The 12,793-nt window shown below is 42.6% G+C and overlaps 1 pseudogene; it reads right to left on the reverse strand.

Annotated features, from left to right (window-relative positions):
- Positions 1–4,791: 4,791 nt before the first annotated feature.
- Positions 4,792–6,144, reverse strand: LOC146626312 (uncharacterized; annotated as a pseudogene).
- Between the last annotated feature and the right edge of the window lie 6,649 nt (positions 6,145–12,793).

A 12,793-nucleotide genomic window follows, 5' to 3' on the forward strand; every position in this document is an offset into this window, starting at 1 on the left:
ACCCTATTGTCATGGTCCTGGGTCGGTGACCCAGCGCTTTTAGTTTGTTATCATTTTCTAGATGATTGTTTAGGTTCTGTGTTATATTCGGTCTGCCTCTGAGTCTGCGTCTGTATCTGTCTGTCTATGGTGTCTCCCCATCTGTTTGTGAATCTGTCTGTTTAGTTCAATGTCTTGTCTGGTTCCATGTGTCTGAGTTTCCTGTTTTATTGTGAAGGTCCGTGTTGTATGTGAGTGTGATCAGTTTACGTTTCCCCTGTCCCGTCAGCCCAGATTCCTCCCAGCTGTGTTGCCCTCTTGTCTCTCATCCCCTGATTACTGGTGTGTGTATTTAAGCCCTGTGTGTTTTCCTGCCTGTTGCCGGTTCGTCTGTATTACTCAGTGTCAGTCTGTGTATCCACCATGTCTTCTCCCTGCTGTTCATCGTCATCCTCCTCTGCTCGTTTTCATTCAGGTTTGTGCTCTGTAGTTTAGTTGTTTCCCAGTTTAGTTTAGTTCGAGCCCCGTTTGCTGTTTGTCCACATTCTTTTTGTGTTCAATAAATCACCTTCACTTCTCTACGACTGCCTGCGATTGGATCCTCATTTATTCCACACGGCTCGCCTCGGCAGCCGTGACACCTATAATCCATCTGCTGTAAGGCAGAATCCGGACTCCTCATTGAACATGACTTTCCTCTGCATGTTCACGTTCTAGTGCACATGTTGCCAATACCGGCGCATATGGAGCTGAGGGTGAATGACAGTCATGCCAGGCTTCTTGGCAGCCCTATGACACTGTAAAGTGGCAAATATGTTAAAGAAACAGGAGTCACAAAGATTTCTAAGTGCTGACAGTATAAGACAACTTACTGTGGTGTCTTCTTTGGGTGTTCAGTTCGTGCCAGAAGCTCAGGGTTATGAAAAAATGTGTTTCATAAGTTTGAAAGGGCATTTGCATTATCTATGGTTCATTTTTACAAGTATCCTGTTTTATTGTGAAAAGTTTTGTAAGAGGAAGTGAGTGGTGTTTTGATCGGAACCCTGAGAGAAGTTGTGATGGAAAATACAAGAAGTTTGTGTTTGTATTGTATTAGTACAAGAAGCATGTATGAACTGGACTCTCTGCTTAACAGTCTTTGTCGATTAGCACATTTTGCAAACCGTCTGTGAGAAGCTGGGGGCATTTCTGTTTGAAATCCATGGTGCAGCTGCTCACTTTTGTTTTAGCATCAAGAGCCCGTGCCATCCTGGAGATGGCAGAAACATACCCTCCACTCCCTAAAAACATGAGATTACAGAGCCTACATGTGTAGAAGCATTATAAAAACGATATCTAAAATGAGTCAAACTTTGACTTTGAAAGACATCCCCAACAACCACATTTGATAAATGGAATGATTCTTCTTTAGCACTTTTCTACTCTCCCAGAGCAATCTATACAACATGCCACACTCACTTTCTTCTATGCTTTAAGTGCTTTCTACATAAGCATTTACACACATTCATACTTGGGATTAGTATCTTGCCCAAGGATACTTGGCATGCAGATTGGGATAGCCAGGGCTCAAACCACCAACCTTCCAAATAGCAAGTAGTCTGCATTCCCTCCTGAGCCACAGCCAGCTATTTATTTGGACTATACACAGCCCATACACGGAGGTCCTACCAACGTCAATCCAAGACGTTTAGCAGACGTTGAAAAAAAGACATCCCCTGGCATTACAAACCAACACCTTCTTCCATCCATCATCTTCCTCTTATCCTTGTCAGGGTCTCAGGGGGACTGGAGCCTATCCCAGCTACCATACAGCGAGAGGCAGGGTGTACCCTGGACAGGTTGCCAGTCTTGCCAGTAGGACTAACACAGAGAGACAGACAGACATGCACTCAACTCACATCTAAAGGCAATTTAGAATGACCAATTAACCTAACCCCACAAACGGCATGTCTTTGGACTGTGGGAGGAAGCTGGAGTACCCGGAGAGAACCCACGCAAACACAGCAAGAACATGCAAATTCCACATAAAAAGCCCCTGGCCAGGTGGTGGAACTGAACTTGGGATCTTCTTGCTGTGAGGCAACAGTGGTAACTTGAGTTACAAAACAACCCCTTCAGTAAACCAAAACTGGGGGTCCAAAAATGACTTATAAAAGATGTCACTCCAGCATCACTTTTCACAGTGAAAAAATACAGTTTATAAGGTTCTCTATCTATATATCGAAAGCCTTGTTCTTGGTGTTTTGTGTAGTTATTTTGATTGTCAAGAATCCTGCTTGCCCTGACTAGAGGTTATGCTACACTTACATGTTATTGCGGCCTGTTGGTGGCCTCTGACAGCCCCATTAGTCTTTGAGCTCTGCATTGCAGAACTAGAAGAATCTGAAAAGCAAACCTTATTTTGTAACTACAGTATTTGAACCCTTATTGTAAAAATGCCTCAACATTTCTGTCTTTATGTGTACTGTGTGAAGTAGACGGACTGGTAAGTATGGCTTAAATATTGTGTTAGTAACATTGCAGAGCATTTACAGTATTTACCCTATTTAAGAAGAATGGCAGCAATTTACTAAACTTTATTTCATGCCCTTCCTTCCAGGAACCTGGGCATTTGCTGATCTATTGCATCCATTTTTTCACCCACCTATCTATTCAGTTTTATCAGCTTTTGTCCATTTGTCTGTGACATGACTGATATTCTGCATCAAAGGTGCATGCCACCCACAAATTAAATGCACTTTGTTGGATATACAAACTTAAACAGAATGAACACAGATGTTTATGAATGTGTAAAGTAAAAATGTAGCAAATAATCCAACACTGGTGTTAAAACTATATGAGAGGAAAGAGAAGCAGCGGAGAGAGACGTGAATGCTGTGGGGAAATGAGATTCATTACAATTCTCTCCAGAAATGATGCCAGTAATGGACGCGGCAGCGTCAGGGCTGATTTGTGTCTGTTGAGGAGAGTCGAGGGCTGGGGGCCGAGGCCCTTCAAATTGCTAATCAAAGCAGGCCGTGAAGACTGACAGCTATTCTCACAGGGCGTCTGCACAGAGCTCATTCACTTCTATACGTTTCTGTATGTGCAGTTGTAATAGGCCCAAATGAAGCTGGATATTAGCATCTCCTTTGATTTAGTAAAGGTCACTGCTGACAGGGAGGTCCAGGGGGGTACTGAGGAGAGAGATGTACACAGTACCCTGATTGGACCCAACACTCTCACTCTCTTTGCTGCCCCTGCTTTGTGTCTAAATCATCCAAAAGGAGCCACTGCATCGTTTTATTTTTCTTTTGGACACCTTGTGCCTTTCCTTTTCAATTAGCATACAGTCTCTTTAAACTGCACGCACTTATCTTTTACATATTTAGTACTTATTTAGCCTCAAGTCTTCCTTTTTACCTTTTGTGAAATTGTGTTCATTCCAGACAGCTTTTTACATCTCATCCTTTCTGCATCCCAAAACACAAAAATCTCCATAACCATCATTTTTTATTATTTTAAAGTCAATAAATAGACAAATCTAATAATAATAATAATAATAATAAGCAATAAAATTCAGAAAAAATTAAAATTTAGAGTTGTTTTAAAATTTTTGTTAATATATCTTAGTGAGGGGAGGCCGCAAAGTCTGTTTACAATAACTAAAGTCATTTGTGTGCGTATTGGGGATGTTGTGGTCATGCGGGCCGATTCAGGCCCTGTGGGCTCTGCTGCCCTCTTTGTCTTTGCTTTTTCTAATTGGCTGACTGTGTGGAGCTGAACATTCAGAGAAATGTCACTAATCATTCACCTAGTTGACTCTAATAACTTGGCTCTCTTGCTCTCTCTCTCACTCACTGTCCCTCAATAAACACCCTTTTCTGTATCTTCTGGGATGCTGTTATTTCCATGCTGGAAAACCAGACTTCTGTCTTATCAGAACATAAAATTTCTGAAGATGATGTGGCTGAAAAAGACCTTCTGAAATACTGTGACAATCAGAGAATGGTCCATGACCTTAAGGACTGCTGGCTAGATCTGATTAAGTACAAGTCTTTATTTAGATCACTTTGGTTTTCTGAATAATCCCTGCCAAAAATATACTTTATTAGCATGTGACTAACAAACCTCTAACTTTACTCTCAGCGAACATAAAAAAAACAACTTTGACATTCGGACCTTTTTAAATCCATTGAGAAGTGTTTCAGTCTAATTTCAAAAGAGTTTACTCTGCATTTAAACTACCAGTCAAAAGTTTGTACACACATAACTTTCTACACTGTAGTGTCTACATACTGAAGACATCAAATATATGAAGCAAGATGTGTGGAATTATGTAATAAAGAAAAAAATTGATAAATATCAGAATCAGAAGACTTTATTTATCCCCAAGAGGCAAAACCTGTGCAAGAGATCTGACAGGCAGGCCAATGACTTTAGAGCACACTGATGCAGTGTGCTGCAGTCTGTTCCTGTTCTGAAGGCTGAGGGAGTGGAGCCAGCAGGTGATGGAGAAGGTCATGATGCTTTCCAGGAAGGCATAGTAGAAAGTCATCATGATGGGTTTGCTGACTCCAAAGGAGTAGAGTTTCCTAAGGAGGTGTAGCCGTTGGTGGCACCTCCTGAGAATCTCCTCGGTGTTGACAGAGAATTTCAGGAGGTTGTCAAAGATGGTTCCCAGGTATCTGTACTCCTCAACTACCTCCACTGGCTTCCCGTGGATGGTGGTGGTGACTGAAGCAGCCAGATCTCTCTGCTTACTGGAGAAGGTCACCACCATCTCCTTGGTTTTGCTCACGTTCAGTTCAAGTTTGGAGCTGTCACACCACTCTACAAACTCCTGAAGAGCGGGTCCGTGGTGTTGTGAGGGGTCTGACAGCAGTGACAGGGGAACTGTGTCGTCAGCATATTGAACCAGGTGACAGTTGGGCTGTGTGGATCTGCAGTCATCAGTGTAGAGGATGAAGAGGAGGGGGGAGAGCACACAGCCCTGGGAGGAGCCAGTGGAGGTGGAACGGAGACTTGTTGACCTGAACTTTCTGAGTCCTGTTGGTCAAAAAGTCCAATATTCACAGGATTAGCTGATCATCCAGGTGAAATCAGGAGGAAAGTTTAGTGGCCAGGATATGAGGCTGCAGAGTGTTGAATGCTGATGAGAAATCAGCAAACAGAAGTCTGGTGGAGGAGTCAGGGAGCTCCAGATGTTTGTGGATGGAGTCTAAGATTAAGATTTTTGCATCATCAACACCTCTGCGTGCACGGTAAGCAAACTGGAGAGGGTCCATCAGGGGGTCAGTTACTCTTACGATGTGCTGTTTTATGATCTTCTCCATGGCCTTCATCACCAGGGAGGTGAGGGCCACAGGACGAAGATCATTCAGAGACTTTGGGTTGTTTCTTTTGGGGATGGCGATGACTGGAGTGTTTCCACAGCTGGGGGGGACGGTGTGACTGTCAATTGAGTGTTGAAATAGAGTCCAGAACACACGTCCTAGTTGCCCTGCACAGTGCCTCAGAACTCGACTGCTGATGTTGTCAGGGCTGGGTGAGATCCTCTCCCTGGCCCTCCTGAGGGCTCTCACCACGTCCTCAGTCCTGAAGGTGAGCGCAGAGCTGACAGGTTTGAGTGAGGATCTGGACTCCTCAAGCTGGGTGATATTGTCCGTCTCAAACCTGGTGTAGAAAGCGTTGAGGTCGTCGGGGAGGGAGGAGGGGTTGCTGCCCTCCACCTGGATGGTTCTGGGTTTGGTGACCACAGTATTCACAGAGGCCATGGTTTTGAGGCCCTGCCAGGCTGAGTGGAGGTCCCCTGTGGTAGATGGCGAAATACAACAATGAAAAGAGCATTAAAGTATTAAAAGAAGCATCAAAGAAGCCACCCTTTGCTTTGTTGACAGCGCTGCAAACCCTTGGCCTTCTTTTAATGAGCTTCATGATGTAGTCACCTGAAATGGTTTTCACTTCACAGGTGTGCCTTGTCAGGGTTCATTTGTGGAATTTCCTGCTCCTTTGTCAGCCTTTGTCTATGAGCCAGAGAGGTGCAGGTCCATGACACCATGTAAAACTAATTTGAATTTCTAATTTATTTTCCGATATATTTTGAAAATTTACAATTTGAGCATATTTGTTTTGTCTCTCATAAAATGAACCTGACACAGTCAGATTTAAATACCCCAGCGGCATTACCAGAAGAAGGCGATTTGTCCTATCTGAATCCATTCAGGCTACTACCGTATAAGGTGCACCGGATTATAGAGCAGTATGATAAGTCAAACTTTACTCAACTCATTCTTCTTGCTTCCTCCACTTCCGTACCATTAATGTTGAATTCTCTCGCAGCTGCTCTATTCCCATGTTGTTGCATATATTAATGACTAACCTCGTATTGTGGATGGATTATCTCAGTTGTTCTCCTGACTGACGTTTGGTCCGTTTACAGCATCCTGCCATGCGACTGCATTTGTCCCTAACCGGCCCTCCCATTAACATTTATTGAGTGGAAAAAAAGTTAGCATTCATCCAGGTTCCAAGTATTGCTTCAACATGCAACAAGAAGAAATGAGAGTTGCAAACATGAACTCAGTAATGAGTAGCTCCACCGTTATTGTTGATCACTTCAAAAATTTGTTGCGGCGTTCTTAATGCCATTGTTTCTATGAGGTGAACGATGTCAGGTGGGAGTTCCTGGCAGTGAACCCCATAAGGCTGCTGGTCAGACAGAGTACCTGGCAAGGTGCTAAGAGTGAGTGCACACCAGCTCACCCTCAACTTCACCAGAATCTTCAACCTCTCACTACATCAGGCAGCCATCCCATCCGGTCTACAATCAGCTACAATCATCCCAGTGCTGAAGAAGTCTCCCATCACTAGCATGAATGAATATCCCCCACACCTCGACCCCTACCAGTTTGCATATCGTGCGAACAGATACACAGAAGACACCATCGCCATAGCTCTCCACTCTGTGCTGCGCCTCCTGGAGTAGTGGCCAAGTTACATCAGAATACTTTTTGTGGATTACAGCTCAGCTTTCAATATAATCATCCCGGATATCCTCATCACCAAACTGGCCACTCTTGTCCTCCCCCTCTCACATGTGCCTGGATAAAGGACTTTCTCAGTCACCGCCTCTTGCCTATTTGGTGCATAACGAATGAAACATGCAGCAATGTGTCATCTTAAGTTCTCCTATTAAAGTGCCAGACAAAGAATGACCTTATATGGTCTCTGCTGCGTTAATGTATCAGATGCATCAAAACAAACTGCAACAGATTGACACATTTAAATTATTCTCCAGGCAAACACTATAGAGCCAGAACACTTCCTCACATTACATCCCATGCAAACAAAGCCCAGCACCCTGAGGAGGACTGTGAGGTCTGCAGTGTTTACTCCAGTCAAAACATGCGGAGTGCTAAATGTCTGACAGAGTCTCTGCTGGGTCGTGCAGTTCTACGGCGAAACACGGGTTCAGTCCTGCAGCATCAGAAACATCATACTCACTTATTAGCTTTGTGCTATGAACTCACAGTGTAGGCTGTCAGGTTCACGCACACACAGACACAAATATGTATGCAAATGCAGACTGACTAAGGAGATAAGACAGGAAAGACTGACAGCTGATGCCTGAGTATTTGTGCAAAAGTGAGAGACGATATGAGAATAAATTGCACATGAGAAGTAAACATCACAATGAAGCAGCATCTTCTACAGAGTGGAAGTAATATTATTTCATTTTCTGTATGTTCAGTATGTTTGTCTAAGGATGTGTGCATTTAGGAGCGCACACACTCAGTGCAGTACCTACTGCCCTCACAAGGTGATGTTGATTTTTAATTCCCCTTTTCAGCTCCCTGGAGTTTAAAATCTTTCTAATATAATGTGGACAAATGAGACGTGAACAAATGACATACACACACACACACAGTATCCTCAGCTCCAGCATGTGCTCATGACCATATGAATGTAGATAAAGCAATGCCTGAATTAACATATGTAATTCGTATTCATGTAAAGGCCCTCGCGTGAGAGTTTATCTAGCTGAGCTCATTAGAATTGTAAAGCTGTAGCTGTGCTGTTTTACCAAACAGTGATGCGAGCCTTCCGATGCTAAGTTGTTCTGGATTATTTTATAAATACTTTCAGATTTTTTTTATATCCCATGAATGAACAGTTTTTTACACTTTCATAATTTAAGAGCTTCAGGTCAATCATATTATTTTAATTGTGATTTATTTCATTTTTGTTTATGTTATTCTTATATGTGCAATACTATCATTCAGTGTATGTACTGTAAAAATATGTCAATGTATCATTCAGGACTTTCACACAAGCCCTGGTGTGGTTGCATGCACTCGATTAGCCAAGATCAATAAGCTTATGTTTGTGATCAATCACCTTCCTGTTTTAAGTTTTTAGTCAGTCTGTTCGCACTAAAGGAGGTGACCTTATAATTGCCTGACCCAAACCCCTTGGAAGTTGAGAATTAGATCTGACTTTTACAACCCAAATCCAAAAAAGTTTGAACTTTGTGTAAAATTAAATGTTTTAAAAATCCAGCAATTTGAAAGTCGCACACACCTACATTTTATTCATAATAGAACACATAAAACATAGCAAATTGTTAAACTGTTAATTGCTAATAATACACATCTCAAAAATGTTGGGACCGGTATAACAAAAGTGGTGCAAAATAGAAACAACTTGAGGAAAATTTTGCAACTAATTGCAACTTAGAGAGGCAGAGTTTCTCAGAAGTAAGGACGAGCAGAGCTTGACCACTCTCTCGAAGTTGAGGAACAATTTCAAAATGAATGTCCCTCAACATGAAGTTGAGAAGACTTTGAATATATCATCATTTACAGTACATAAATATCATCAAAATAATCTTAAAAACCGTGAGAAATCTCTGTGTGGAAGGGATATATCTGATAATAAATATTAGATATCTGTGATCTTCAAGGCCTTAGGCAGCACTGCATTATAAACAGGTATGATTCTGCCGTGGAAATCTGTGCATGGGTTCAGGAACATTTTCAGAGGACGTGTCTCTGAACACAGTTCACTGTGCCACCCAATGCCGGTTAAAGCTAATAAAGAAAACCGATATGTGACCATGATCCAAAAACAATTGTATTTTTTTTTGGAAAGATGGACTGAGACAGAGTGAGAAACTGTTCTTTTGTCAGACAAAGGAAATTTGAAATTGTTCTTCAAGGTAGGCCTTGCATATTTCAGCAACATATTGCTAAATTGCATACTAGATCTATTACAACAGCATGGCTCATAGTGGAAGCGTTTGGGTGCTCAAGTGGCCTGCCTGGAGTTCAGACCTTTCACTGTTGAAAACATTTGGCACATCAAAAAGCCAGGATATCTGAGCAGCTGGAATGCTATATCTCTATATAACTATATATATATGTAATGTATATACATTTCTATGATAAAACATTAGCGAAACTAATGTTTGCTTTAGCTCCACAACAGCTAAACCCTGTAAAGGTTACCTAACCTTTAAAAACATCTTGAAAATGGACTCTCAGATATTATGTATGGAATACTGCTGTGCTGTTTATGGAGCCACACTGTAGAAAAAGCCAACTTGTCACAGACCTTTACAAAATCTTAATGTATAACAGCGCATGAAATAAAATTTGATGGCTTGAAAAATCAATGATTGTGGCACAATTCTGGCTAACTCTCTGAATAACCTTTACTCTTAAGGCTGTGTTGATGCACACACATTTAGATTCAGTTGTTTTACTCAAACATCAAGATGCACAATCATTTCTCATGCAATTAAAGCTGGAAAGCTAGAAACAAGTACTGGTCACAGAGACACACACACACACACACACACGGACTGACCTATCGCCTGAAACAGAAGACAACAGAAGCACTCTGAGGCTTTGATATGTGCAGACAGACGAGATCGACACAATCAGGGTTGTGGCGACATTGGGGTAGCGGGCAACTCACAGTAGTACTGGCAGTAGTACTCTTTTCAAAGTGCATTCACTGCATATTACAGTTTTTGCCCACTGCTTGAACACATTTTGCAAAACTCCGCTCTCTGTGCCAAAACTGTACACACAAGTACACATGACACAACACTGGGAAATATACCATTCACATCTGTGCCAAATTGAAACTCCACTCCCAAAACCTAAACTCTGCTGTCAAAACCTAACATTTCTTTGTCAAAATGTAACTCTGTTGACAAAATGACACATACTTGCATCATATGCAAACACTTACAGATCAGGGGGAACACACTAGTCTTCTTTACATAAAACACTGCAGTCCTTGATTTCCATTGTTTATTCAGAAGGCACATTTACAGGAGACACATTTCCAAACAACCAAAAACGCAAATAGACCTACTCAATATTGTACATTGCAGTACCATGAATTCAGATAAAGCAAAAAAAAAAAAACAACAACAACACAATAATACTGCAATAGAAAAAACACTATACTGTAAACACAAAAAATCATGACAATTGTGCATAAGTGGGCTCATGGATCCCGCCGTCTGTTGGGGTCTGGCCACAGGACCTCATCAACATCGCAAGCAATGTCCTCTCCCGCTAGGCACCGGGGAAAATATCCTCTTGCATGTCGAAACCATCCATGGATTGCTGTCACCTGAATGTCGCCGCAGGCCTGTTCCATTGCCTGCAGAAGAGGCATGCGGGCATGTGGTTGGCGGTCATATACTCGCCATCTCCAAGCCGAAAAAAATTCCTCTATAGGGTTTAAAAATGGTGAGTAAGGGGGCAAGTATACCACTTCAAATTGATTGTGGTTGGAGAACCAGGCCTGGACCAGAGCAGCCCGATGGAAACTGACATTATCCCATATCACCACAAACCTGGGCTGATCTGGTCTGTTCTGTACAACTATATCATGGAGAGCATCTAGAAATGTGAGTATGTGTTGGCTATTGTATGGACCTAGTATTGCATGATGGTGCAGAAGCCCTCGAAGGCATATGGCGGCACATAATGTGATGTTTCCCCCGTGCTGCCCTGGGACGTGCACAATTGCCCTTTGGCCAATTACATTACGACCCCGTCGTCTTGTTTTGCTCAGGTCGAATCCAGCTTCATCAATGAAAATGTATTCATGAGGCTGTGCAGCTCCATCCATGGCCGAGATTCTCTGAAAAAAAGGGGAACATATCACTGTACTACAGTGCTACACATACAGCACCCTCACCCCATCACACAGGTACCTGTGTAGCTCTCAGAATAGATCCATGTGGTACTGATATGGTACATATTCAGCTGCTACTGGACTTCACCAATACTCTATTGTAAATGTAAGGGACAGTTACACGTACCCGTACATATTCAGCTCGAAGTCCTTTGACCGTGTCACTGTTCCTCTCGAATGGGACTCTGTAGAGCTGCTTCATGGTGATGCTGTGTTTACCCAAGATGCGTCTGATGGTGGTGATGCTCACATGGTTTATGTTGCTGAACACTCGCCTGTCTGCAAGTATTTTCCGTCGTAGCTGGTGGAGACGGATGGCATTGTCTGCCCTCACTAGGTCCACAACGGCAAGTTCCTGCTGTTGTGTGAACAGGCGTTGCCGTCCTCCCCCAGAAGGTCTTCGGGTCATTCTGGAGGAATACAACCACATATTGTCATCGGTTTGCTTATTTTTCTTACAGTACTTTACTGTATGTACTGTGTCATCCACTGTACAACACTGTACTTCAATATAAGGAATCAGCCACTTTGGCTGCAAAAGGAGCATTAGCACCCCGTACACTTGATATGGTAATGTGATATACTGTAGAACAGTGCTATGAAACCATCTGAGTAGAGCAGAAGGTATGGAGGTGCAGACATACCTGTTTTCTAGTCGGAATGTTCGTATTACAGATGCCACTGTGAAGCGGCTTAGATGTGGGTGGACTCTCTGCCCAGCTTCCCTCATAGTCAGGCCATGGTTAATGACATGGTCCACCAAAGTTGCTCTTATTTCATCAGAAATATGGGTCCGTGCATGGCCTCTTCGGCCTCCTCCTCCTCTTCCTCCTCCTCCTCCTCCTCTACCTCTTCCTCTTCCTCTTGCTCTCCCTCCATCCATGCTTGCAAAGTTCTTGAAATGGCTACGCTGAGGGCTTTTTGTAGTTGGCTAATTGGTGTTCGGTTTTGCAAGTAAGTGCCTTCAGGTGTGTATTTGAGTGGTTGCAATTACCCGATGTGTTTTGTATTTTGGATACATGTGTTTTCCGAATGGCACCCTGAAATTTCATTTTGTGAGCGAAGTGTCTTATGTATGAAATAGAGTGTAGCATGCAGGACCATGTGTGTTGCATAAAGGAGTAGGTGTGTTGCATAATTGGAACTGGGGTGCAAAGCAGCGCTTTTGTTTAAGGTAGGGGTACATGTGTTTGAGGTATGGTAACAAAAGCTTCAAGTTGTGTTACTTTAGTCTAGGCATGGGTTCATGGTGTTCAAGCAACGGGCAAAAACTGTAACGGTGCCTAGAACACATATGCGGCACACACATACTACACATTTACAGCATCTAGCAAAGACAGGCACAATGATGACAATAATTGAAGTAAAAAACACACAATCAGAAATATCAGGGTGGCTAAATATACAGTATGTGTGTGTTTTACAGTGTTGGAAAAGAAATGACACCAACTTCCCCCACAGGAGAATTGTAGAAAAGGGGAGAGGCCAAAGGGTTACCTAATATTTATAGGCTTGCACCAAAGAAGAAGAAGAAGAATGAGGAGGTGCTCTAACTGATAATGAACATAACTACAGGCCTGGAAGTCCTAAAAGTCAGGTATGAAAGGAACAGTTT

This window comes from Diplotaxodon limnothrissa, linkage group LG8 (genome assembly GCF_057381915.1).
Source record: "Diplotaxodon limnothrissa isolate DT_005_m linkage group LG8, D_limnothrissa_male_GT1.1, whole genome shotgun sequence".
Classification (NCBI taxonomy): Eukaryota; Metazoa; Chordata; class Actinopteri; order Cichliformes; family Cichlidae; genus Diplotaxodon; species Diplotaxodon limnothrissa.